General features: G+C 50.6%; 1 protein-coding gene across 3 annotated transcripts in view; it reads left to right on the top strand.

The window, feature by feature from the left end:
* The window catches only part of AGAP1 (ArfGAP with GTPase domain, ankyrin repeat and PH domain 1), a 513811-nt gene that overhangs the window by 99215 nt on the left and 395247 nt on the right, over positions 1 to 19349 (top strand). The window lies entirely within an intron of this gene.

Here is a 19349-nt window from a genome sequence, read left to right as displayed (position 1 = left end):
AAGGGGTGCTCTTTGACCTGTCTTAGAAGGGTATTCATCCTGTTGATCATCTCTGAAAGGCCCCACCTCCTAAGAACACCTAATAGGTTAGTTTTCAGCCTACAAATTTTGGGGACACACATTCAGGCTATAGCACTCCCCTTTCTCATTAGTGGAAGGAATGTAAATTGGGATATTCCCTTTTATATGACATTTGACACAGTGTAATAAAAGTCTTAAAAATGTATGTAGCCTTTGACCTAGCAGGTTCCACTTTTGCCTGCCAACCCTTAACCCTGGATTAATTCAACCCATTAAATAAAACCTATGTGTTGAGTGTATAGCGGACCTCATCAGCTTATGGCCTCCAGCCTCACGGATGGAGGGGTGGAGGTCTCATCCTGCCCAGCTGTGGTCAGTGTGACATCACTCCGTGCCCAGCATGGAGGAGACCTTTAATAAATGTGTTTGCTCCAGATTTGTAACATTAACAGTAGAGAAAAAGAAGATTTTTTAAATATACCGTTTAAAAAAACCACTTTGCAATTTAACAAAAGCTTGGGAAAGATGCCCTTTTTGTTGCGTCTTTGAAGTGAGGGGGGATATATTGTGTAATTTTTAAATGCCATTAACTTCCCTGGAGATGCTTGTAAAATGAACGAATGTGAATGTTTAATTTTTTTTTTTTGACGTCGAATGAATTAAAAAGTCAAAGTCACACAAGTTCTCCAGGGATTGGGCAGGGCTCACATTTTATGAATTTGTAGTGCAGAAGGGAAACACTGGCTTTCATTTTTTGGCATGCTGAAGTGGCCTTACGAGGGGATTGTGACTTTAATTTTAAGGATTAATTATAATGTGGGGGAAAAAATATTCCTAAAACCCAGAACAGATATGTGTGAATAAATGAGCCAGGGGAATCAAATAGTGATTTTTAAAAACAAGGTTCAAATGTCCAGAGAATTAGATTTTGTTCTGTGCAAAGCACAGAGAGTTACTCTTTGTACGGTTTTGAGACACTGGAGTCTCAGAAGAGGGTAGGATGGTGGTTGGAATAATGAATTCCAAATCTGCGGCGCGCTGCTCAAGTCATGATCTCCGGTCTGTGACGTGGCTAAAGGTTTTGGCTAGAAACACATTTTACCTTCAAGGGGTTTGCTAATTTTTTAAACTACCCCAAATCAGATTTCTTTTATTATCTAAGTGAATACAGCGGCTGGTTTTAGGATATGCATGAACTTCCTTTCGGATTGAAGCCTGAGTCTCTGGAGGGGGTGTGAGCTGGGGGTGGGGCGACGGAGTCCGGGTCCCTGGGTGAAGTAGCATTTCATGGAGCGTCAGCCACATGGGACTTGTCTAATTTCGAGAAAACCAGCATTCGGAGGGCTCACATTTTTGATTGCACATAAGCATTTTGATGGGTTGTATAAATTCAGTCTTCAAGAAGCCTGCAATTTTTGACCCCCCCCTCCTTTTTTTTTTGCTGTGACTGCAGTTTTGATTTGTAAACCCATTCTAGGTATTAGTAACTGTGGCTTTTGACTGTGTTCTGGTTGGGACCCAGAACTCCAAATTCATGGGATACTGATGATTTCTTTGTCATCATGACTGAACCACAGGGGCTGAAAATTTTCAGTAGGTTTTTGTGGGTGATTTTCCAGAACAGTGGCTTTTGTGCCCTGCTCCGCCCCCCCAAACTGTGCAGAGCCAATACATTGTTATCGGGCACCTGGTCTGTTCTTGTGATTTATGCCCTCATCTGTCCAGTTTAATTGGCTTCCTGAAGCTCCTTTCCTTTTTTAACTTTGAATTTCCTATAGACCCATTTAACATTGCTGCAAAAATTTTGGGGCACAATTCAGGCACAAATTAACAAGCTTCAAGGTTAGGATTTATGGAGTAAAATGGCTTCAATTATTTTTTTCTTTGTTTTCATTAATAAGATCCATCATTAAACTTGTATTTAGACAATGTACCATAAATGTTTAAAATTGGAAGACTTAATTTTAAGTCTATTAATTGCTATTAAGCTCTAGGTGGTAATATGTAAATTTTATCAAGCTATGGTTAAATGGCATGTATAATCTCATTTAATATTCCACCAAAACAAAAACAAAAAACAAAACCTGGGGGAGTAAATATGGTAGAAAAATGGCCCCCAAGGATATCCACATCCTAATCCTGAATCCTGCGAATATGTGACCTTACATGGTAAAAAGGACTTTGCAGGTGTGATTAAATTAAGGCCCTTTGGATAGGAGATTAGCCTGGGTTAGCCAGGTGGGCCCAGTGTCATCCCAAGAGTCTTTGTAAGAGGGAGGCCTGAGCGTCAGAGTCTCTGGAGGAGACGTGGGGCAGAAGCTGGGCTCAGTGGTGGAGTCAGGACCCAAGGAAAGGGCTTCTTCCCCAGAAGCTGGAAAGGACAAGGAAACAGCTTCTCCCCCGAACTCCAGAAGGAACACAGTCCTGCGGCGGATACCTTGATTTTAGGCACAACTGATTTTGGATGTGAGATAGGAAGTCTGTGTTGTAAGCGACTAGCTGGTGGTGACGTGTTACAGCAGGGACAGGAGACTGATGCTGTCCGCACAGGGACTTGTCCCCAGGCATCTTGCTCAGTGTCCCCTTAGCCCATGTCCTTGGTCAGTGTTCAGACGCGGGTGAGTCCTCCTGCTCTACCACACCCTGTGCGGCTCTGTCCAGGATGTGTGCCCTGAGTGCTGGCCTCGGTTGTCCTGAGCCTGGGTGCCTGCCAGGCCCCTCTGATACGGCCTGGCTGCCTTTGGTGGTGCGTGTCCAGGAGAACCGTGTTGTACCCGCCCTCCCTGGGGGTGCTGCCTTCTTGGCCTCTGCAGCACCTGCCTGTGGCTGCCTGGAGACCTCCTTCATCCCATCTGAAGCCCTGCCATGCCTCGTGGCCAGATTGCTCACCTTCCGGGAACCCGCTCTTGGAGTCCTGACCCTGGGCAGCAGCATTGTCCCCGTGGGTCATTGCTGCAGTCTTCTGGCCACTGATTCTGCCCTCTCTGACATTTGGCTTCACACAGCAGCTGGGGGGGGCCTCAGAACCCAAGTCAGGGTGTGATCACCTCTGAACAGAACCTCCTCCTGGCTTCAAGGTCCCCACCCAGCCCCCCCTGGCTCCCCACCCCCCCCCCCCCCCCCCCCCCCCGCCCCCCCTGCCCCCCCCCCCAGCCCCTCTGGCTCCCCTGCCCCACCCACCTGCTGCTCTTGGCCTTGCTGGTCATCCTGCTGTTTCTTCAACATGCCAGAGTCACTCTTCTGCCCCTTAGTGTTGTGTGCTGTTACTTCTTCCTGGACCCACCCAATACCCTCAGGGTTTAGCATTTAGCATTCCCCCCCCCCCCCCCGGGCCTTTTTCAGCCTTCATTCAGGTGTCATTCATGGCCATCCATCCCCACCACAGCCCATCTCCCTCACCCGTCCCATGTCTCTCCATGGAGCTTAGCATCAGACGCATGCTGCTTCTTGCCCTCTCTGCCCACTGCATGGAGTCTGACATCCTCCAGGGCTGCCCAGTGCTTCGGCCCCAGCCCCCGGGTGAGGGGCCAGCCCCTAGCAGGTGTTCATCCATGTTTGTTAGGTGTGCCGGTGAACGAATCTTGCATTTGCTCCACTTTCGTCTCAGTGGTGGTAGATGATTGTTGAACCATAGCTCTTTGACCTTCACTGGTGACAAGTTGTTGGTACCCCCTCCTCACTGATGGAGAGGTGATGAGGTCTGGGGGTCATTGTGAATCTGGAGCCTGGGGGCCCCATTTGAATCTCAGCTGTATTTCCTGATTGGCTGAGTGACTTTGAAAAGTTGCCGAATTTGTTTGTGCCTCAGTTTGTTCCTCTGTCAATAAAACAGGCAGTTCTAGTTCTTCCTTCTCGGATTGGGTGGGGGGTCCAGTGTCGTGAGTGCATAGAGCAGTATCAGGTCCGCAGTGAGGGAAAACCATTACTGCAGTCTTTCTTGTTATCCTTACTTTGGGCGCCCCAGATTTTTACATCTGCATCCGGGGATCCCATCCAACTCCTTAGGAATCCATCATGTCTCTGATGTGGTTTCCCTGCAAACCAGGGAATGCCCCCTGCCCTTTGTGCCTTTCGAGGTTTCTCTGACTTCATGCCTGTGACCCCTCTGGTCTCTCTGATGGGAGGACGGGTCATTCCCTGTGTCCGTGTTTGGTATTGGCGTGCTTGCTCTTTGCCATGGGCTTGTATCCCAAGTGTTTGAAGATGGGAGCTGTTCCTTTTGAGGTGCTTCCAATGTAGTAGGAGGGAGCACAGTTGTGACCCCCAGGGACAGCGGGCTCCACGTGAGTGTAGAGGGTGCTGCGCAGCACCCCTAGGAATGGTGGTCTGCTCTGTGGACTTCCTGGTGCCTCTTATAGACTCTGCCCCTTTTCTTACAGCAGATGAAGGAGAATTTGAACTACACATCCTGGGGATGCCTGGGTGGCTCAGTTGGTTGAGTGTCTGCCTTTGGCTCAGGTCATGATCCCAGGGTCCTGGGATCAAGTCCCCTGTCAGCCTCTCTGCTCAGTGGGGAGTCGTCTTCTCCCTCTCCCACTCCCCCTGCTCGTGTGCGCATGCACTCTCTCTCAAGTAAATAAAATCTTAAAAAACAAAAAACAAAAAACTACACCTCCTGTTGAGTGTTCAGCCTGCTGCTGTCCAACATTAAATCCTGTTTACCACTGTAGAATGCCTTTACCTTCCCCTGGTATGTGGTGAATACATCACACAGAGACAGCCGTCCAAAATGATTAGACATTCTTAGTTGTTTTTTTTGCTGCACAAAATAAGATTTAATAAAAGATCTCAGGTTAATAGCTGATGTTTCTCTTCATGCTCTTCCCAGCCTTGAGAGAGGAACTTTCTGGAATGGTCGGTGTCTGCCGGCCACCCTGGCTCTCCTGCTGGCTTTCTGGAGCAACGGCTGTGGTTTAGACTGTCAGCAGGTCCTGGCGTGAGCTAATAGAGGATCTCTTATACTTCTGACCGGTCAGTGGTCCTAGCGTCCTCCTTCTCCAGGGCGCTCTTAGCTTCATGAGACGGGCACTCTCCCCACATCTGCGGGCCCACACGCACCTTGTTCCTGGACTCGTGCCGCAAAGCCAGGTGAGCGTGATCTAAAGACAGTTGTTGGAGAGGAGAGTGTTGGTCCTTGCTCTGCTTTCTATGACTGACTCCGGTAGTCTAGTCACTCTGATTCATGGACTTGCCAAAGTCAACTTTGATCCCTTGGTCAATGTCACTGGGAGCCCCTGGCCAGGACAGAAGCAGGCCACTCACATAGGTCTTATGAGTCATTTGGACCATAATGTTTATTGAGCACTTCTGTGGGCCAGCCTCTGTTCTTAGCATGCCATCCTTTACCCCAGCCCCGTTGTATGGTGAGCTTTCAGGAAATGCATGTATCTCTTGCGCATGCTGGTTGGTCCTTACAGTAAGTAAACTGTGATGCTTCTAGTCTGTTCTGCTGGTCAGGGGATATAGGACCTGGGAGGGCGTAGGTCTTGGTGGGCTGGGACCCATGCCCCCGCCCCCCCACCTGCACCCTGGAGGGACTTGAGGGGGGAATAGGGAGTGAACAGTGATGCTCTCGGTTATGTGAGTATATTCTAGGGTTGTGCTCATTTTCCTGTTGATTGCCCTGCACTCTCCAGGCCTCCACAGCTCTGAGGTTTTTACATACGTGGGCCTCTCCTTTCCTTTGGAACTTCCAGTAGAGCTGCAGAAACTGTGTGTCCAAACTGATGGACCACTCGGGTTGGATGCACGTTCTGTGGGCTGCGCACAACCCAGAAATCTACGAGTGGTAGCCTCTGGAGCAAGGTTTGTTTTGCCTCATGCCAACTTGTGTAAACATTAGCAAAACATGTTTTAGGGACAGAAAATGAGCTAATTTGGAAGTGTGGAATATTAGACTCCATTTATTCTACACATGGCGGCATTGAAAGTTGCTGTTTCAAGGTTTCAGGGTGTGGTGAGCTGTCCTGGGTGAAGACCTTTGTCTTAGCCCCTTGCTCAGTGCGCTTTGTGCTCCCATCCACGTGCTGCCGGCTTCCACACCGGTGTGCGCGGGCTCCCTGCAGGTAACGTGGGCCTCACAGCATGGCTGCGCACGAACGGAAGGCTAGGATGTGGTGTTGTAGGACTATGAGCTTGTGCTTCTGGATGCCTCCCAACGACACATTTGGGATGTATTTTTTGGCTTTGGCTCTTTCTCCCCACCACCCCAACACCTTAAGACATTTTATCTGAATGAATGACACATCTCTGCTTTCTGGCACCCTAGGTCATTCTCGCCTGTGCCAGATTTTCTTTCTTTTTTTTTTTTTTTGAATATTGTAGTGTTTCTCAATATTTATGAAACACTTAGTATTTGTAATATGACAAAAGGTCATATTTAATAAGATATAGTACCCAAGAGGAAAATTTTGTTTCCGTTTTAAAGATGATTCCAGTGCAAGCTGTCTCATGGATAAGTTAGATCACACCAAGTGTGTCCATAGCGGGGCCTCGGGGGTACTCTCTCACCACTGATTACTAACAGAAGAGCGCCGAAACATGGCCAGGCCCCTCTGCGCTAGCGGCTGAGAGTCAGCTCTACAGCCTGTGTCCCAAGTGACACTTAGCTGAAGGGAAACTTTTTAACTGTTGAGAGAGCCTTATGTTGTAGTTTTGGAAAGTGTTAAATGAGGGGCGCTTGGGTGACTTAGTAGGTTAACTGTCTGCCTTCGGCTCAGGTCATGATCCCAGGGTCCTGGGATTGAGCCCCGCATCGGGCTTCCTGCTCGGCATGGAGCCTGCTTCTCCCTCTCCCACTGCTGTTGTTCACCCTGCTTGTGCTCTCTCTCTCTCTCTCTCTCTCTCTCTCTCTTAAATAAATAAATAAAATCTTAAAAAACAAAAACAAAAACCTCCCTTTAAAAAAAAGTTAAAACAATTTTATTTTACATAATTAAAAATACTTTCTTGCTGTGTATGCATTTGCTGTGAAGCGTGTGTGTGTGCACCTGTGTTACACTTGTAAGTGCTTGTGTGGGTGTGTTGAGAGTTGCCAAGGGGGACCCACATGCTGCCCAGGGAATCAGGCTGTAGCCCCCCAGACTGTTGTGGGTGTATTTGATGGGAGGGCTCTGAGAGTTGCCCCAGGTGCTGGGTTGAGACTTGGGGTGCCGCTGTCTTCCTCCATCACCTTGAGATCTCTGAGTGTAGCAGGACATCACACAGACCTGGGCTGCCTGTCAGGATACCATCCAGACAACTCAGATCTCAGGCTCTGGGATGGATGTCTGTCTTGCAGCAGGGAGCACACAGTGCGTTGTGTGATGACCTGTGTGCCACAGTGGCGGAGAGCCGGGCCGGGGCAGCTGGAGGAAAATCGCAGGGGTCCCGTGCGCCTGGGGTCAGGGCTGGCTCTGCGTTTCTGGGAGAAAGCTGTGTTCTTACCTGTGGGGGATTGGTAGGCCCGATTGTCCAAAAAGAGAGACAAAACTGTGCTTTGAAAAGGCACTGTTATTAACCCAATAGAATAGCAATATTTTTGCAATTCCAAGTCACCAGATTTTAATTCATTAAAAATGTCAACTGGTAAGGGAATTATGAATTGACAACATAAATCAGGGCGAGTGAGTGTTTATACCGCCTTCACACAACTTTCCAAACACACCGTTGGCTGTGATGTATTATTCCAGAAGCAGAAAGTGTGATCCGAAAGATGGAATGGTCATGTTTAGTTTCAGCTGGGACTTTCCGTTGTGATCATGGTTTAATCTGGTGTATAATAGAAGATTAAAATAAAATAACTTAGGACACCGTCACACTGTTGGTAGGCGTAGGCATCGGCCAGTCTGTCTGGAAGGCCCTGTGACAACCTGTGACCAATGTTTCAGAAATGTTCACACATTTGATCTGGAAACTCTGCGTGGAGAAAGGCACTAAAGCAAAGTAGAATATTAGCCGAGATAGTTGTCAGCAGAATGCATAGGTGTCTGTTGCTGCATTTTATAAGAATGAAAACTTGGGAAAATGTGTGTGGCCAGGTTTCTTTCTAAATTGTGCAGTGGGCAGAGATCACTGAGTACACCATGGACACGCTCCCTTGTAGGTTTGTTTGGTGGCTCAGTGGGGAGGCCCAGGTTGGGCCTACAGTGTGGTGTCTGGCACTTGGTGAGTGCATGACACGGGGTTAATGCCATCATTTTATTTTTTTTTAATTTCATTTATTTTATTTGAGAGAGACAGCGAGCGTGTGTGCTCGGGGAGGGGCAGAGGGAGAGGAAGAGAGAATCTCAAGCAGACTCCCCGCTGAGCACAGAGCCTGATGTGGGGCTGATCTCACAACCCTGAGACCATGACCTGAGCTGAAACCAAGAGTTCGACGCTTAACTGACTAAGCCACCCAGGCGCCCCAATGCCGTCATTTTTTAAAAGCATGTTGTATATATAGAAATCCAGAAGGACATACACCAGGATGTGAGTGGTAGTGATGGTAGGTTTTATGGATCTTTTTTTCCTTTTTAATTTTTTTAATCAAATACATATTTTCCTCAATGAGCACATATTATTTATATAAATGAAGTTACTTACAAAGAAGTAATTTGAGGGTTGCCTGCCTGGCTCATTTGGTAGAGCATGCAACTCTTGATCTGAGGGTCATGATTTCGAGCCGCATGTGAGGCGGAGAGTTTACTCAAAAGAAGTAACTTGAGTGACAATTAACAATTTCCTTTCAAGGGGCAAAGGATGGTTGGGGCAACAAGTTCTGTGAGCACTGGACAGGACCAGAGGGTGACTGTTTCAGGCTTCTCCGACTCCGTCCCGTTCCATGTAACCTCTTAGCTGCTGTCATAGCACCAAATGTGTAGACACATGGGTGTGACTGTGTCTCAGTAAAGCTTTATTTACAAAAACACTTGGTGGGTGGGATTTGGCCCAAGGGCCCGAGTTTTTGACCTGTGTTCTAATGTGTTCTAATAGATTTAATATTTGAACTCCAGCAAGGCTGGGTCAAACCACCTGTAGATAATACATCTTATTTTCATTGTTCTCATAAAGCTAAACTTCAGACTGTGTACGTTGAAAAGGAATAATGTGCGCTGTTATTGAACACTGTAGAACCCTTTTTGAGGAAAGTACCCTTTCTTCTAAGGGGAACAGTCTTTATTGTGATGTGTGTGCAGTGGCCACGGGGCTGTGTGGAGTTCGTAGGCTGGGTGTGCCGATCTTAGTGGTCTCGGTTGCTCAACATCATGGGACAGAGTCCAGTTCCGCTGGTCATTTGGGGCGGCAGCAGCACCCTCTGATAATTCCGGGATGGTCACAGTGGGATGCTCTCTCTCTGATTGAGGCTTGTTTGAGATGACCCCATATTGGGGCTCACATTTATTGCTGAGCATGGATTTTATTTTATTTTTGCAGTTTTTCTCAGTGGTTTGAATGGTTTTTTTTGTTGTTGTTGTTGTTTTTAAATTCTGGCCAAAGGGAGCTGAGGATGAGGTCAGAACTAGAAACATATACCCTGGGATCTCCTCAAGTGGAGGTGGAAGAGGGTCACTGGTAGTGAACCTGGAAAAGGGATGGCATGCTTGCTGGAAAGGAAGGAGGAGGTGAGCCGGGTAGGTACCTTGTGTCCTTGACTGGCTCAGGAAAGCGGCCTAGCCCCCCACTCACTTTCCGGTGAGTCCCCTCCCAGGTGGGGCTGGGTCTCCCGGGAGGGGAGGGGAGCGCAAGACCCTTGTGAGGAAGGGCCTGGACTGTGCTGAGTGAGTTCTTTGGGGCAGATGGAGGACAACACCCCAGGAGGAACCCTGGACGTATATTCAGGGGCCTGGGCAGCAGCCCCAGGGGCTGCCGGGGGAGGGGGGTGGGGTGTGGAAAGAAGGAGCGCTGTGCATGGATTCCTGGATGGGCCTGCAGGTGGGCCGGCCCAGCGGCTTTCAAGGGCAGGGCGTTCGAGGGAGGAAGGGAAGGAGGTGCCGGAGGATGGGCTCAGCTGAGGTACCGCGTGACCTGACTTGGGGTGCTAGGAGGACAAGGCCAGTTTGGATGCTGTGGCCACAGCCAGACCGTCTAGACCAGGAGGATGACGATGGGACGGGCACGCAGCAGGAGTGTCTCCAGGCATGGGGACCAGGTGCCCGGCGAGGTGACCGTCACTGATAGCGGACGTGAGGAACTTTATGGAAGGCAGAGAATGACCATCCCTTGGAGGACTGTAACAGCACTCCATTGATCAAGGTGTCATCTTCGGAAGCAGACGTTCGCCATTTCATCACTTTGTATGGAATATTTCATTGCGTTTTTTTGTCCCATGAGGGTTTTAATATATTAATGTAAAACTTTAAAATAGAGAACTGTAGAAGGGTTTTGTGCCAAATAAAACATACTGAAAGAAAAATTATTTCTTTGAAAACTCAGTCCTGTCATACATCCTTGTTAATATTTTGGTGAAATTTCTCCTAGACATTTTTCTCTACATTATTTATTTTTTTTAGAGGTGTTTGAGAGAGGGTTTGGAGCCCGACCACATGTCTCTTGCACGTCATGGTGCCACCCAGCAAACCCACCCTCTCCGTAGTCTGTCTGTGAGAGAGAATGGGTGGGAGGCGCTGTACTTCAGGCTCCGTTCACTGTTGGTGAGGCTTCCGGCTCTCCAGCGGCGTCGGGGGCACGTTTGCCCTTCATCCCCACGCGACCGCCTTCCCTTGCCGCCGCCATGGCAACGCTCTGCCCCGCCGCCTCCATGGCCTTCCTCCTCCTGGTGATTTGAACCGCGGCCTGCGTGCTGCCCCAGCTCGGAGCTGGGTCTGCATAATGTATGAACCTGAGTGACAGCCCGCGCACAGCCTGATCAAAACAAAGAGCCCGCCTCTGAGAGAGGGGCAGATTGTGGAAACATATTGTGAACACATTCTCTGCTAACTGAGAATCGTGTCATAAAACGCGTCTCTGGCCTGTCAAAAAATATTTTGACAGGGCCTCCAGTCTCGCTTCTTCATATGCAAATGTGCCCGCGGTGCCTAGCTAGGGAGGCCACACTGGAGGAGCAATCCACAGAAGGGGCGACCCCACGCCGTCAGGGTTCATTGCTCCTGCAGATAAACACGCTGAAACCCTCTGAGTGGTTTCCCTCTAATGTGTAAACCGCTAACTTGATTCCAATGCTGTCAGATCTCCGGGCTACAAAGGGATTCCCTGGAGGTTGGAAGGGAAAAGCCACGCATGGAGCCTGGCATGAGGATGGTTGGTGGATCGGCCAGGCTGTGGGAAATAATCAAAATTGATGCTGGGTGAAGGGGGAGCTGGGGTGGGGGCTGCCCCCCTCCCGGGGAACTGTTGGTCAAGAGGGGGCCTCTGCCCCCCAGGAGCAAGCCATGGGTCCTGGCTGCTCCTGCTGTGGCTGGTGTGCCCTGCCTGCCGAAGGCCTGTAGGCTCACGGAGCACCCTTCCTGGGGGACGAGTCTCCCCCGTTCCTCTTCTTCCCAGGAGGGCCAGTACTCGCTGGGCTTACCGTAAACCGTCTAGGGCCAACCTCCCTGGGCCGGGTCTGCAGGAGCCTGGCGAGGTAGCTCAACCTCTCTCCCTTGGTGTCCTCCGCTGGGGAAGGGGGGAGCGATATCTATGAAACACGGTCATCATGCAAACTCAGGAGCGCACGGGTAGCTTAGACATGCAGGTGGCAGACGGGAAATGCTGATGAGGCGCAGGCTGTTGTCAGGACCGGTCCTCAGCTGGGTTGTCCAGAAGAAGCCTCTCTTGCTGGTAGGTATGGAGTTATTATGTGGCAGCTTTTGGTAAATCGCATTACAAAAGAGTGGGTGGGTGGTCCCTTTGCCCCATCCCCCCCATTTTTTCCCCTCTGTTGCCTGCATGCATGTTGGACCCAGACAAGGACAGTCACATCGGCACTGGGACAGGTCTGGGTTTATGGAGCCACCAGCCATGTGGGACAGCCCACCTGGAGACGTGAGAGAGAAATACCTTTCCGTCTTGCCGAAGCCACTGTTATTTGAGGGTTTTCGTCACGTGTGGCCGAATCGAATTAACATGCAAGCTGGGAATGTGTTCTCTACAAGTCCCGGAGCTCAGCCGCCCTGGCAGGTCAGTGTCTTCAGGTGAATTAACAAACTGGCTTTCGGATGTTGGGTCTCACCCCTGGAGCAGTGTTCTGGGGAGACTGCCCGGCTGCTGCCCCGCCACCCACTGGCCGTGCTCTGGCTGAGGGGGAATGGTCAGGGCAGAGGCCTGGGGACTCCAGAGCCCCCAAGCTTCCCTCTGCCGTGCTCCCCATGCCGGCTGCAGCTGCGGGAACTCTCTGCGGCGCAGGCTCCGGGGAGCTGGCTGGTCAGAGGCGCCCCGGGGGCTGGCGGCCAGGTGTCACACAGCTGATTTCCTGAGCTGGAATCGGGCAGGCATCTACAGGGTGTGGCTGCAGACGAGAACCTTCCTTGTGGCACCTGGCTTCTCTTTGGGGGGTCGAGGCTCTGTCCTCTGTCCAGAGGTCGTGTTTCTCCTACGAAACAGCGCCAGCCAATTCAGTCAGGGGACATGCAGGCCGACCTTCATCTGATCGTCTTCCTTTGTGGAGCCTCGAGATCGACAGTTGTCTTAGCGCAAGGTTTAGGAGCTTAGTGGCTGGAAAGTGGAGGAGGACACTTCAGCCGACCTGGGAGGGCAGCCCTGTGTCCTGCAAAACCAGAGCCCGGTGCAAAGTCTTAGCTGCTCACTCCGGGGGAGCTTGGGGGGCTTCCGAGTTGTGCTTTGCTGGAGCCCCTCCCCTGGGAGCTGCAGCCGGGTGCCCTGAGTTTCCGAAATCCTCGAGTGGGGGGACCCTCGCGCGTGGGCTGCACGCTGATGGAAAGCAGTGGTGGGGCTTTTCACTGGCTTTTCCCACAATCGCATATTTCTTGAGTTCCTTCTTTCGGTTCTGGTAGTACTTGATCCGTGCCTGAGTTTGCATGGGCGCACCGCGCCATGCCAGCCCCGTGCATGGACAGGGTCACCGTTGCTGTAGGGTTCCATTTCACCTCCGCCTCCTTAGGAGTTTTAACCACAGCAGCAGTAATTATAGACTCCGGGTGTGGTTCTGTGGAAAACAATAGAGAGCCCAGCCTTGGGAAGGCCCCCAGGGCATCCGTCTGCTGGGTCTCGGTCCCACCAGCAGCAGTGCCTTCCTGGCTTCTCACGGGAACTGGAGCCCAGACACGGGCCATCAGAAAGTTTGGTCTTGTGTCAAAACTGAGCGTCTCAGGCTGTGAACTTGTCCTATCCCTAAGCAATCCCACCACCTTGTGCTGTGACCAGCTGTGTCCGAGACATGGCAGATTGTCAGAGGAAGGCTGAACCTTCCCGGGGGGTGCGGGGCATCTTTCTGGTGTGTTTGCAAATGTCAGCAAGCCGTTCCTCAGCGCTCACGTTCAGAGTGAGGCTTTCCTCTCCAATTTCCGCACACTCCCAGTTTTAGTTGTGCAACTGAAACCAAGAATGCTGGTTTTTATGTGCGTCAAAATAGTATCTTCTCGTAGTGTTGGAATTGTCTGAATTGTCAGTGGTGGTGTGGTCCGCTGTATGATCTCAGACCTGTGTGGATTCTCTGTGGTGCTTCCTCAGCTCGGGGACCAACCAACTCGCCCTCGGAAGTGCCAAGGAACCTTGTTCAACCTTCTGCCCCAGGACCTGGTGGTCAAGAGGCACCTGAGGTATAAGTAACAGGTGTCCTGAGTTTGAGCCTTGACCTTGTAGCCCGACTGTGTGGGGGGAGGTGAGTTGTTAAACTTTTCTGAGCCTCTGCCTCCTTGTCTGTAAAAGGAACGAGAATACCTACTCAAATACCTACCCAAAGTGATTTCAGGAAGGAAGTGATATACTTCCATGAACACACTGTGCTCACCACCAAGCTCCCTGAAAATGCAGATAGTATTCCTTCCATTTCTCCTTTTCTCTGCCTCGTGGGATTTGCCTTTCATCATGTTTGGTTATAGACCCACCTGGAAAAACAGGTTGCCCTGAGTATTTGATAGTCCTCGGGGATGTAAGGTGGATTAATTCTTCCATCCATCATTCAGAAAGTTCCAGTTTTTGAGATTATTTAAAATGATTTGGCAACAGTGGGTTAAGGCTCTGAGAAACAAGAAGATTGAAGAAAGGATGCACTTTGATTTTAGTTTTGGAAAGAATCAACTAGATGGGTGGCTTTTTAAGTCTAAGTGACAGCGTTGTCCGTGGGTGGGGCCTTCTCCAGAACTCCTCCTTCCCTCCACCAGAGCTGGAGCCACCACCCTGGGGGACGTGGACTTGTGTGACGTGGGGACAGTTGAAGAACCTCCTCCTGGGTAGGACAGTTTTTTTCCTTTCTGTGCTTTAAAATCTCTTACAGAGAACAGGATTGTGGAGAGTAAGGTTGGTTCTGAAATTTCTATCCACCTCAGCTGTGGTTTTCTTTCCTCCAGTGAATGAATCTTGTGGGCGTCTTTCTAGGACTTGGGCCTCATGCAGAGAACAGGGTGCCCTGTGCTTCTGGCGGTGACTACTAAAACCTAAACACACCCCTCACCGAGTTGCTGTGGGGCCGCTGGACTCAGAGAAGGAAGAGGAAGGGAAAGCTCATTGATTGTGGATGTGGTCATGGCTGTGGGAGGGCAGTGGAAGTCCAGGCGTGAGCCCTCTGGGTAAATGTCAGGGACATAAGAGGACTTGTCCAGAACCAAGAGGCATGTTCAAATCTTCCCCTTCTGGAGGCCCAGGCGCCCACTCCTCTAGCCTCCGGGACCCTCCATGTCAGAATCCCAGCACTCTGCTGGCTTAGCGTTGAGTCAGCCTCACCGAATCCTTGTAGCACTCCTTGCTATGGGCTGAGTTGTATCCCCGCAGAATCCATATGTTGAAGTCCTGACCCCACTGCCCCAAAATGTGATACTGTTTGGAAGAGGCTTCATTGCAGATGTTGTTAGTTAAGATGAGGTCATACTGGAGTAGGGTGGGTCCTGATCCAGTATGACTGGAGTTCTTACAAAAAGGGGAAATTTGGAGAGAGGCATGCCCACAGGGAGAACACCATGTGAAGATGAAGGCAGAGGAACCCCAAAGATGGCCAGCAGGCCACCAGAGTCTGCCTCACAGCTTCAGAAGGAACCAGTCCTGCCCACACCTTGATCTGGGACTTCCAAGCTCCAGGACTCTTAGCCCGTAAATTTCTGTTGCTTAGGCTACCAGTCTGGGGCTTACACACAGCCGCCCCGGGGAACTAAAACACCACCTGACTCATTGTGTGATTCAGCTTGTGTTATATGGCTGTCGTCCTTGACCTCCATTTCTTTATCTGTACACTGAGGGTTAGAACTGCCTGATAGGATTGTAAGGTGCCCAGCACCTCCTGGTATCTCAGAATGTAATTATTTTATTTAAACTAGGTGCTCAGGGCCAGAAGGCAGCATTTTCAGACCTTTCGGGATGGGAAGGTGTGTTCTGTTAGTAGTACTGTGTTCTAGAGGTGTGGCCAGGAAGTGTAGATGCACTTGGTTGTGTCACACACTGGCCATGCGGCCTGGCTGTGTCCCTCCCGTTTCCCTGGGCCAGGTGTCCTTGGCTATAAAGTAGGAAGTTAGACTAGATGACCATGTTTAGCCCCAAGTTGTTACGACCTTGGCAGGTGAGTTTGACACTGTCATGGTTGTAGCTCCGGGAGTGGGAGCCCCTGGAGGTGCCTTAGTCTGATCTGGTGCCTTGCACATGGTAGGTGTTCCATAAACGTTGGCTCAAACCGTGAAGAAAATTGGAGTGTGCTTCCAGAAAAAATAGTGAAGAACCTCAAGATAAACATCAGAATGATGTGGGAAAATGCTAATATCACTTTATTAAATTGAAAACAAGTTAAAAAAGTAGTAGGTTAATTATTATTTCAGTTTGGTTACAAAAATTAAAAATTAAAAATAATTGTGCATACACAGATAAAAGATCGAAAAGAAAAACAGCACAGTGTTAATAGTAGCTATCAGTGAGTGGGGAGATCTCCAAGTCATTGGCTTTGCTTTCCAGGATTGGAGGAAGAATAACCTTGTGATCATCTGTGTCTTGGAGTTGTTTATCCTGGCTCCCCTGCAGAGTGCAGGCTGGGGGCAAGGAGAGACTGGAAAGGGGCGACCAGCCGGGAAACTCGTAATAATCCAAGAGAGGGATGACACTGGCCTAAAATGGGGTTTCTCAACTTTGGCACGATAGACATTTTGAGCTGGACAGTTCTTTGTTGGAGGGGCCTGTCCTGTGTCTCATGGGATGTGTAACAGCATCCCTGTCCTCTGGACTTGTTAGATGCCAGGAGGAAGCCCTCCTCAGTGGTGACAACCAAAAACGTCTCTAGGCTGTCCAGTCCAGTGTCCCCTATGGGGCCGAATGGCTTGTTAGGAAACCATTGTCCTAAGAACAACAGTGGAGATGAAGGAAGGGGGGCAATTTGGAGAGATTCGAGAGGGAGGTTGGAGGAACAGTCCCTTCCTCCTGGCCTGGGGCTGTAGTGGTTGGTGGGATTTGGCATCGTAGGAGCTGCACGCCTGGAGGGAGTGAGGCTTGGGGCTGGATGGATGACCTCGGGCGGCTCTTAGCTTTGGGAGGGTCCGGGTTGTGTTCTGCTTTGGTCATGCCATTGTTGACTGTGAAGTGCCTGTGGGGGTGGCTGAGTGGGGTTGTTCCGATGGCTGTTTGGCCAGGGGCCCTCCAAAGCTCAGATCCGAGCAGGAGCATTCTGAGGTTATCTAGGGATGGAGAGCAAGCCTTGGGGGTGGGTGAACTCATCCAGGAGGATTGTGTAGCATGAGGAGTGGGCCTGAGATCGAGCCCCGGGGAATTCCAGTTTCCAGGGTGGGCGGGGGACGAGGAGGCTGAGGAGGGAGTTTGTTTCCGTGGCTGGCCCTGTTGCTCAGTGACCCAGCGGCGGTGAGGGTGAGGCCCCAGGGCAGATGTGGAGGCGTGGTGGGATGACTTCCTGTTCGGCGGGATGTGGCCCCCCCCCCAATCCACTCAGTGCTCCCTGGCCTTCACTGCTTAAGATGTGTGTCTGGGCGGCTGGGAGGTGTGTTTCGTTTGAGGAAGATTCACAGAGAATCTCTCTCGCTTTCAGAGAATGGCAGAGCTTGGCCTTTTGTACAGCCGTGTCTGTCAAAAACCAAAAATGGTGTGTTCTGCCGCATGTTGCCGGGCCATTCGTTGCTCCTGCTCAGCTGTGGAAAAAATAAACATTTTAGGCTCAGGTTAAACTGTTCTAGGACTTTCTTTTTGGATTATTTGTCGGGTGTTGAAATATTCAGGACCTGGTGATGTCAGAAATAGACCGTTTCCCTTTTGGGAAATCGGCATCTTTGTAGCTATGATGGGTCCCTTACGAGGTTCAGGGACCCAAGTTGCTCAAAAAGCACTTATGGTTTTCCTTGATGTGAGGGTCTCCTCGGGTTTTTGGTGTCCCCATGGGAGGTGGCTATCAGCCTCCAGGGCCACCTACTGCCAGTTCCCCGTTCGCAGGTACTTCACCTCTTCCCTCCTGAGGTGTGCCAGCACCATCACTCACCGGTGTCATCAGCCCCTGCCCGAGGTGGCCGATTGTGGACAGCCATGCCGCTCAGGGATCGGCTGTTCTCTGCTGGATTCCCAGGTGACACATGGACGCTGTGCTGTGCGAGCCTGAGATGGCTGTCACATTTCCTGCCCTCTCTTTGGTTCAAGCTGGCCCATCTCCCAGGCTTCTGACTGGTTTACTGTGCCGTTAAGAGAGAAAAATGGTGCTTAATGGGCATTATGGCCCCAGGCCAGAAGGGAAGGTGGTGTTCCTCCCTCAGAAGTTCAAGGGTCAGGAGAGGCTGGTCCTACACAGGCGGAAGGATTATCTTCCAGAAAAGGAATGGACCCGTGTGCGTTACCTCCCAGATCACGAGTCTCCATCTCAGAACCCAGAAGCAAAGAAATCCTAAAACTCCAAAGTACCATGTTCCCCACCGGTGGACTGGCAGGCCCAGCATAATTAGAAGCCAGTAAGGAGTCGAGCTTCCAGGTCGTCTGCTGGTAGCTCCAGTCCGTAAACAGCGCGGGTCTGTAATTAAGCTAACTGGGGAGGACTGCAGAGGAAGCTGGGAGCTGGCAGGCGCTGGTACGTGCCACGCACTATCTCTGTCCCCCGTCACCTTTGGAGATTGGCTTGGGGGCAGATTCTAAAGACCTTGGCAGGCAAGCCCTTTAAACTTCCCTTTGGGCAGCTTGCCTTCGAGGGTGAGGCGGGAGGCAGATTCCTTCCCTTCCGCTGGAAGGAGAACTGGCGGGAAGTTTGGCACATTGGGAGACAGGAGAGAGGAGTCCTGGTCTATTCGGCTGGGGGTCGAGGCAGGTGGTGAAGCCGCCCTGTCTACTTCTGCACGTTCTCGGGTCTAATCACACGGTCTCGAGCCTGGCGTTTGTGTAATGACCAGCCTGATGCTTGTGCCCACAATAGTGCTTTTTTTCCCTCTGGGAGTTTAATTTGGGTTATGATTGGAGGGCATTTCCCATAAATCACCCAAAGCATATGTCCTTGCCCACCAGCCAATTATAGAAATGCAGTCGGGCAGACCTACACATTACCTGAAACAATGTATAATGGCACTTTTGAACTTTAAAAAAATACTCTCTAATCTTACCGTCAAACATAGACAAATCGACTACACACAAGTACGTGTATGTCCCCAAAATGTGGATTTTTTTTTAATGTGTCCTGGTTGTATTTTAGGGAAACTTATAATTAGAAAAGAACCACTGTGTGTGTGTGTGCATGTGTGCACGCACGAGCATGCGTGTGCACGAGGGTGCGTGCATGTGCATGAGTGTGCGCGCATGTGCGTGTGTATGAACGTGTGCACAAGCGTGCGCGAGCGTGCATGCATGTGAGTGTATGAGCGTGTGTGCACGAGCGTGCGTGCGCGAGCGTGCATGCATGTGCGTGTGTATGAGCGTGTGTGCATGAGCGCGTGCGTGCATGTGCGTGTGTGTGTCCGTGCGTGTGTGTGTGCATGTGTGCACAGAATGCCTGCCTTTTCATTCCAGGGCAGCAATGCAAGCAGCACTTGGGTAAACGTCAGAAAGTTGGAGGTGCTGAGCTGCCTGTGTCAGTGTGTCTCTGGGTACATCGTGGGGCTCCTCTCCTCCCCACAGGGCTGCCTGCTTGGGAGTGTCCCTCAGAGAACTGTTTGTCCTCTGTCTGTCCAAAGGCTTCACTTTTCTCCCGCAGCCTTTGAGTGACATTGTCTTCTATGTGTAAGAAATACACATTTTATTTCACAATGTTACTGCTACAACGTTACCACAGTATAGGAAGTAATCAGTAAAGAAGATCCCCC

The sequence above is a fragment of the Callorhinus ursinus genome, unplaced genomic scaffold (assembly GCF_003265705.2).
Source record: "Callorhinus ursinus isolate GAN/ISIS: 27379988/994484 unplaced genomic scaffold, GSC_fseal_2.0 scaffold2, whole genome shotgun sequence".
Classification (NCBI taxonomy): Eukaryota; Metazoa; Chordata; class Mammalia; order Carnivora; family Otariidae; genus Callorhinus; species Callorhinus ursinus.
Note: the sequence above shows the minus strand (reverse complement) of the source record. Positions and strands in the feature narration are given on the sequence as shown.